The sequence below is a fragment of the Patella vulgata genome, chromosome 4, assembly GCF_932274485.2.
Source record: "Patella vulgata chromosome 4, xgPatVulg1.2, whole genome shotgun sequence".
NCBI lineage: Eukaryota > Metazoa > Mollusca > Gastropoda > Patellidae > Patella > Patella vulgata.
Window position 1 is genome coordinate 61,811,500 of NC_065882.2, and position 7,849 is coordinate 61,819,348.

The following is a 7,849-nucleotide window of genomic DNA, read 5'->3' on the forward strand; positions in this document are numbered from 1 at the left end:
TCTCACACACACATCCAACCCCATCTAACTGACAAACACCATTTGCAATTTAGTGAAGTACGTACTATTCATTCCAAGCTAGTCATATCAAGATTCCATGAACTGATTTACCCCCTTTTAGTTCGACCCCAAGATGCAATTATTTTTGTTGTTTATGTTTCTTTCTTATCAAGCGCACACCCCAAATTGTGCATTTAGGTGAGAATTTGTGAAAATCCTAGCACCACCGCTACTGTATACATACATGTACCACAGTGTTCACTACTAGCACTACCCCACCCTAATAATTCTTATAGATGAGTGGAAACTTTGATAACAATCCAGTAAAAAAAACCAAAAAAACATTTAACTAATTGTCAGAAACACATCTATTGAATCATAGGTTAATAATTATTTTTAGAGAAAAAACCTCAATAAGATATATTGTAATAAACAGTTGCCATTTGTCATAGTTCCAATTTGTTTTTAACATTAAATTAATTTGACAATTTAACAAGAAAACAATGATTTGTAACATCCTAAACTCAAGATTTCAAGAAAGAATTTGGATTTCCTCAATCCTTGGAAATGAATGTATCTCAATAATCAAATCTTTGATTTCACTTTTTTGTGTTGTAATAGTATGCTTTTTAAATCGAGAAGGTGATAGTTCAGGTAAGTAAAAGAGCTGCATTGGAGCTACCATACCCATATTTATGTCAACACTGCACTAACCGATGAAATAACCATGTACTGTACAAAAAACATGGTTGTGTGGAACTGTCACCAGTACATAAAAATTCTTGTTGCTGTACCAGTATTTACTTATCATATCTATATAACATATTTCATATTATTAAACTATTAAACAGAGCACTTTGACATATAAATTTAAGATAAATATAAATTTTTCTTAGAATACAAAAACCTTAAATAATAACAAAACAGATTATTAATAACAAACTACATCAAAAATAACAAATTAAATATACCTATCTATATAGTAACAATCCTTTGATTTCTTATTTCCAAATAACCTTTCTACTATAACTTATCATAATATCTGCCACTAAATAGCTTATATTTAACATTGGATCCTAACTGTGCAATATTTTAGCAATTGAGTTATTATTGCACTGTTTATCTGAGCTACTGCAAAGTTATGATATTACAAGTAATCTATATCATACTATACTCATTAAATATAAAATGTGCCCATTCATTACTTTTAAACTTACTGATACCATATAAACAGGTGACAAATGGGTTTTTATGAACTAAAGTGGCTAATAAAGAGGGGTAGATACCATGCAGTGTGCTTTGAATGGTCATTTTGCTCGGACGGCAACAATTATTTTACATTCACATCAACATCCAAATGATTAGAAGTTTTTCCTAGCCAGACTCGCCATCCTGCACCACTGACATGGTAAATCCTAAGTAACTTTCTCTGTCAACACTGAAAACAGAAATCCAGCATCTTACTAATTAAGTTACTGTGCCTCCAGCACAAGATAGGAGTCAAATGAGCTTATAATGAAGCAATCATAGGGTGAATTAAGAAAAACAGCCACTTTAAACAAAGCTTGATATGGCAGGAAAAAGAAAGTATAGCAAGTTTCAAGACAATAACACTAACTGTCAAATTAACAAAAAACATAAATTAATGCGTTTCGACTGTCTCGACTGTTTTTGTGCAGCCAAAACTGTACATGATGCAAACATTCCGCCAACGTAGATGTGGTTGGCCTCCGTGGGTCTATTTATTTAATATAAATTGGGTCATTTTTGATGAACAGGAAGTGTTTTACGGATGAAACAAATAATAATCTCAGATTGCCCATATCTAAGTTATTTCCTAACGGATCTTCTTTGGATGAATCCCATATGGGCTCTGATGGACGTTTTTTTGATATTCTGAAGTTTGCTTGATTAATATTAGCATCAAAGATTTGCGAAAGTTTTCTTCAGCATTTTTTCGACATTCAAGATGGCGTATCTCCATCACTATTTGAGGTATCAAGTTGAAATAAGGAATAAGGAACACATCTGCCTTCAAAATAGCATATTAAAAAATTTTGTGACGGCTTCTGGAAACTTCTGGAAATTACCATGCCTTCCGATTTTTCCTGAACATGAATAGTTCTCTCCATTTTAAAAATAGACAAAAAATGATATAAATGGTGGTGTTAGCCCCAGATAATATCCTTCATGTTCAAAGACCTTGTTAGATAACATTTTCAACTGATTGGCCGCCATAATGGATTTTACAAAAAACATTCAAATCGATATTCAGCTGCCATTTTAATTCCGATTTTTGAAAACTTTTTTTTTGTACTGAACCTATTCCAAATCGCAACAATCTTTAGGGAGCCGATTTTTGAATTTCGATTTTGTTTACTTCCGATTTCACTTTGAAGTTTGTTCGACTTTTCACCATCTAGATGGTGACCTAACCTTTCTATGACCTTTGTATGTATGATGATCCTAATGTCTACTAACAATTAATATAAAAAAGTTTGGTATAACTTCTGGTTTTATTAAGAGTTCAAAATGACAGTTTTTTTTCACTTTAATAGGTATTGGATGTTACTATACTCAATAATTCATGGTGTGACTTGAATGTTGAAGTGACATGGTGTGACGTGACTTGATATACCGAAACACGTCAGTACTCCTTAGGATTTCTAGTTTATATTCTTATGTCAAATAAATTAAACAGCAGTAGATACTAAAATTTGCCAGTATTTGCACATATTCAAATACTTCCATTTCAAACTGCAAAGCAGCTTTGAAATCCAGTCAGTATTTTTCATATCTGAACAAGTAAAAGAGTATTTTGGGGGGGGGGACCAGACTTGAGGGGGTAACACTCTTCGAAAAAGCCTAAGACTCCATCAATTCAAGTCCGATCGGCATGAAAATTGGCATGTTTGTTCTTAGGAAAATATTCTGCATTGACTTGGTGAATTAGATTTTTGAAATTCTTCCAAAAACATGGTTAGTTCCTAAAGAAGAGTCGTTCCTAACTTTCTAGAAATGTCTTTACTGAAAAACTCTTGGTGCATTCTTATAGTGACAAGCAGGAAGATATGAATTTGACCTTCAAATTTGTTCATTTTTGGGAATTTAACATAGTAAGGGGACTAAAATATCAAATGGAGGGAGGTGAATACAACAGAAATGGGGTTTAATACAGCGGAGTTATGGCTTTATGAATGTAACTTATTTTAGGAAATGGTAAACATTTAGATTAATGTAGACATTTTTAACCATTGTCTAAACATAAGCTTCTGTTAACAAAGTGAATTTAGGCCATACAAAAAAATTCAGGTTCTCAGACAATCCTTTAAATATAGGTTTCTATTTAAAACCCGTAAATATTTCTCTCTACAGAAGGAAAGAACAAATTTTGTATTTCTAATGTGAATACTGCTCCTTCCATCAAAATGGTGTATAATACGAGTAATTCCCTTCTCATTACTAGATGTAGTAAGCAGGAGAATTATCATCCATGAAAGAAGATTGTCAATAACATTTACCAAACATTTAGCAAGTTTGTGTACTTGATAATTCAGCCTACTGGACATGTCTAACAGAGTTACTTCCCTTAACAGTGGGAAGTTGTAATCAAAGCCAAAGATGTTTATATTTTTTACATTTTAAAATAAAAACGGTTGTAAAGACAGTATTAAGTGGTGTAGTAGTATCAGAGAACGAGAATATTATTTTTTATATGGCCGTATGTCTGTTGTTCATACACAGTTGGCCAATTTTAAAACAAGATTGACATATAAAGAAAACATCGGCCCTGAACAAATCAGACTGGTGTATAATATTCTTTTTTAAACAATATATCACTGGCTTTTGGCATGTTTGTGTAAAAGTTCGAGAATATTCCTTGATATTTTTTGTACTTCTGGCGTTGTGTCGTTCTTTAGTAGAGCTTGTAGTTTCTCCACACCTCCCTCTTCTTGTAATAATGGACAATATCGTTTCTCTGCGAATAAAGAGAAATATTCTTTCAAGTACATTTAAAGGGACAATAACACTCTTGCTGGCTTGAAAGCTCCAGAAAATAAATAATATCTCTATCTAAGTACTAGATGTTTAAGTGTCCTACCTGTTGTGTAAATTATCCATTACATCCTATTTTACTTGTCCAGAGGGTTCGAAAATATTTTTAAACCGAAGTTTCATTTGAAAAGGTTTACGTTAGACGTTTCAAACCATTATGTTGAGAGAGAGAGAGAATGGGGTTTAACTTCCACTCGACACAACTAGGTCATTTCGGGACTAACATATGGTTTAATTTTATTTCAATAATTCGCTTGCGCATAGGGGTCTTTAGCAGTGGGAGGAAACCGGAGGACCCGGAGAAAACCCACGAGGTTGGACAGGCGACCCTACTCCTTGTCACGTACAACCAGGGATTCGAAACCACGCCAGTCTACTCAATGACAGACTTTATGATACAGCGCGCGCACGCTAACCATTCAGCCATCCACCCCCCCCCCCCCCCATTATGTTGAATTTTTCAAATTTTTTTAAATAAGGTGTGTTAAGATGAAATTTGTATCATCCATTAATTGAAATATTCTAAAATAGTACAATTTGTTGACCAGAATAAAGATTGGGACATATTATTCAGTTACAACAAGAGTGGTATTGAGCCTTTAACAAATACATTATAGGGCCCTAACTACATTATAATTCGGATCTGTAACGGAAATAACTGACAGTTTTTGCCTCATTTCCTACATGATGGAACCAAAGCAAGAAACTGTCATGAAATACAGTACCAACTGGACTAATGAAAATTGAGACTTTGTCATCGATTCATGTGTTACTTACCAAAGTCAGATTAAATGAAACTTTAATGTACAATCTGAACAATCAGTTCTAGTCCAAGCTTGTGCTAGTCTTGGCAACGCATGTTCAATGGTGTGATTAATTTTCTTTTTTCAAACAGAATGACAGAGATTTGTAATTACGTGTTTTGACCGAAGGTCTGAAACACATATACTTTTCGTAATGGTTTTTATTCTTAGGGAGGCGATTTTTGAATTTCGATTTGTTCACTTCTGGTTTCACTTTAAATTTTGTTCGACTTTTGACCTTCTCTCTGGTGACCTAACCTTTAAATGACCCTTGACCTTTGTATATATGATGACCCTGATGTCAACTAACAGAAGAAACAAAACTGTTTTATATCATGATAGTGATGTGGATCAAAATGAGGACCAAAACAATTCAAAAGGGTTTGTGTACCTATGGATAATTAAGAGTAATTACTGAATCTATAAAAACATAAAAAGGAAATGTGAAAAATCGATTCAGCAACTCAGATTCAATACACGAATTGTGAGAACGATATATATTGTGCCAGCATTATCTCAAACAAAGCTGTGTTTATAACATTGATTTTTATTGAATATAATGTTTACTTTTTATATTGTATCTTTCCATCCTGTACAATAAAACTGGTTGTGGGAAATTGTTCACCATGATATTATTCTGATCTGTAGTCAGTTTTTTGAGTTTTTACTATACAATTTTAGCCAATTATTTATAACAGAACTGGAGGATAGTATTAGTAAACCAAAATATAAGTAGTGCTTAATATAATATAAATACCACTTACCATTTTTAGTACAAACATGATTTATGGCCCAAACTGCCCACAGTTGAACTGATGGTAGATCATAACAAATTAACAAGGGAAAGAATGGACTAAATGATCTGAAAATATATACAAAATACACCATATATACACTAGCAGATTAAGATTAGAAATAGGAATCATAAGCATTAACTTTTTGAACCCGACTGGCCAGTTTTCCGGCCAAGATAATAAAGTCTTTATCCCGACTGGCTTGTTTTCCAGCCAAGCATGATGCATTAGGAATTCCACTATGACCATGTGTTGTCTGTAGCGAGGGCAAACAGAGAACACGAGAAAATAGAAATAGTCCGTACATTCCCTTGTTTATATTCATTCTATACCTTATAAAAACATGGTAATGCACAGACTTTTTCTGTTTTTCTTTGGTGTTCTCTTATCTAGTGGCAGTCAATTCTTTTTATGAATTGTCAGATATCCTCTCACAGTCTCACACAACAACTTTTGGTCTTGGAAGGAATTATTAGTGAGCAGAAATTCGCCCATGTATCTGTTATCACTCGTCACTTCAGTCAGTTTTCAAGAGGGATGCCTCGTGTTTTCCTTTGGCGTTCGTCACTTCCGCCTCAGGAAACCTGTATTACTCAGCTATCGTAGCAATGATCTCTGTGTTAAAATTATATTTGGAACGTGTTTAATTAGTTCTATCACATATGTGATAATGACTGACACCAATATTGTCCTTTAAAATAGATGAGGACTGGATATACTCCAAAGCCTGTAGAAGTTCAGCAGTAAATATGGAAGCAGCTGGTGAAGAGTATCCTCGTTTAAACATCGCTTTGTATTAAAATCAGTAATTGTGTACCCATAAAATTGTACTTTGTGTTAATATGTTCAATTACTAAATGCCAATCAAAGAAAATATCTTACCTATATGCTACCATTTCACCCTGTGGTTGTTCCCAGTTTAAAACTACTTGACCCTGTCAATATAAATAATATCTAAATATTAAAATCAAAATTTGAAAATATAAACAACATCTAACCACAGTCAAGGATTTGTCAGCACAGAACAGCGCGCGCACGCTAACCATTCAGCCATCCACCCCCCCCCCCCATTATGTTGAATTTTTCAAATTTTTTAAATAAGGTGTTTTAAGATGAAATTTGTATCATCCATTAATTGAAATATTCTAAAATAGTACAATTTGTTGACCAGAATAAAGATTGGGACATATTATTCAGTTACAACAAGTGTGGTATTGAGCCTTTAACAAATACATTATAGGGCCCTAACTACATTATAATTCGGATCTGTAACGGAAATAACTGACAGTTTTTGCCTCATTTCCTACATGATGGAACCAAAGCAAGAAACTGTCATGAAATACAGTACCAACTGGACTAATGAAAATTGAAACTTTGTCATCGATTCATGTGTTACTTACCAAAGTCAGATTAAATGAAACTTTAATGTACAATCTGAACAATCAGTTCTAGCCCAAGCTTGTGCTAGTCTTGGCAACGCATGTTCAATGGTGTGATTAATTTTCTTTTTTCAAACAGAATGACAGAGATTTGTAATTACGTGTTTTGACCGAAGGTCTGAAACACATATACTTTTCGTAATGGTTTTTATTCTTAGGGAGGCGATTTTTGAATTTCGATTTGTTCAATCCTGGTTTCATTTGAAATTTTGTTCGACTTTTGACCTTCTCTCTGGTGACCTAACCTTTAAATGACCCTTGACCTTTGTATATATGATGACCCTGATGTCAACTAACAGAAGAAACAAAACTGTTTTATATCATGATAGTGATGTGGATCAAAATGAGGACCAAAACAATTCAAAAGGGTTTGTGTACCTATGGATAATTAAGAGTAATTACTGAATCTATAAAAACATAAAAAGGAAATGTGAAAAATCGATTCAGCAACTCAGATTCAATACACGAATTGTGAGAACGATATATATTGTGCCAGCATTATCTCAAACAAAGCTGTGTTTATAACATTGATTTTTATTGAATATAATGTTTACTTTTTATATTGTATCTTTCCATCCTGTACAATAAAACTGGTTGTGGGAAATTGTTCACCATGATATTATTCTGATCTGTAGTCAGTTTTTTGAGTTTTTACTATACAATTTTAGCCAATTATTTATAACAGAACTGGAGGATAGTATTAGTAAACCAAAATATAAGTAGTGCTTAATATAATATAAATACCACTTACCATTTT

The 7,849-nt window shown here is 33.2% G+C and overlaps 1 long non-coding RNA gene across 1 annotated transcript; it reads right to left on the reverse strand.

Annotated features, from left to right (window-relative positions):
• Window positions 1-6,588, reverse strand: LOC130012517 (uncharacterized). Its single transcript, XR_008787956.1, has 3 exons — window positions 6,536-6,588; window positions 5,624-5,721; window positions 1-3,979 (listed from the first exon to the last, which is right to left on the reverse strand). It is a non-coding gene; the product is annotated as an uncharacterized LOC130012517 (long non-coding RNA).
• Window positions 6,589-7,849: the final 1,261 nt, after the last annotated feature.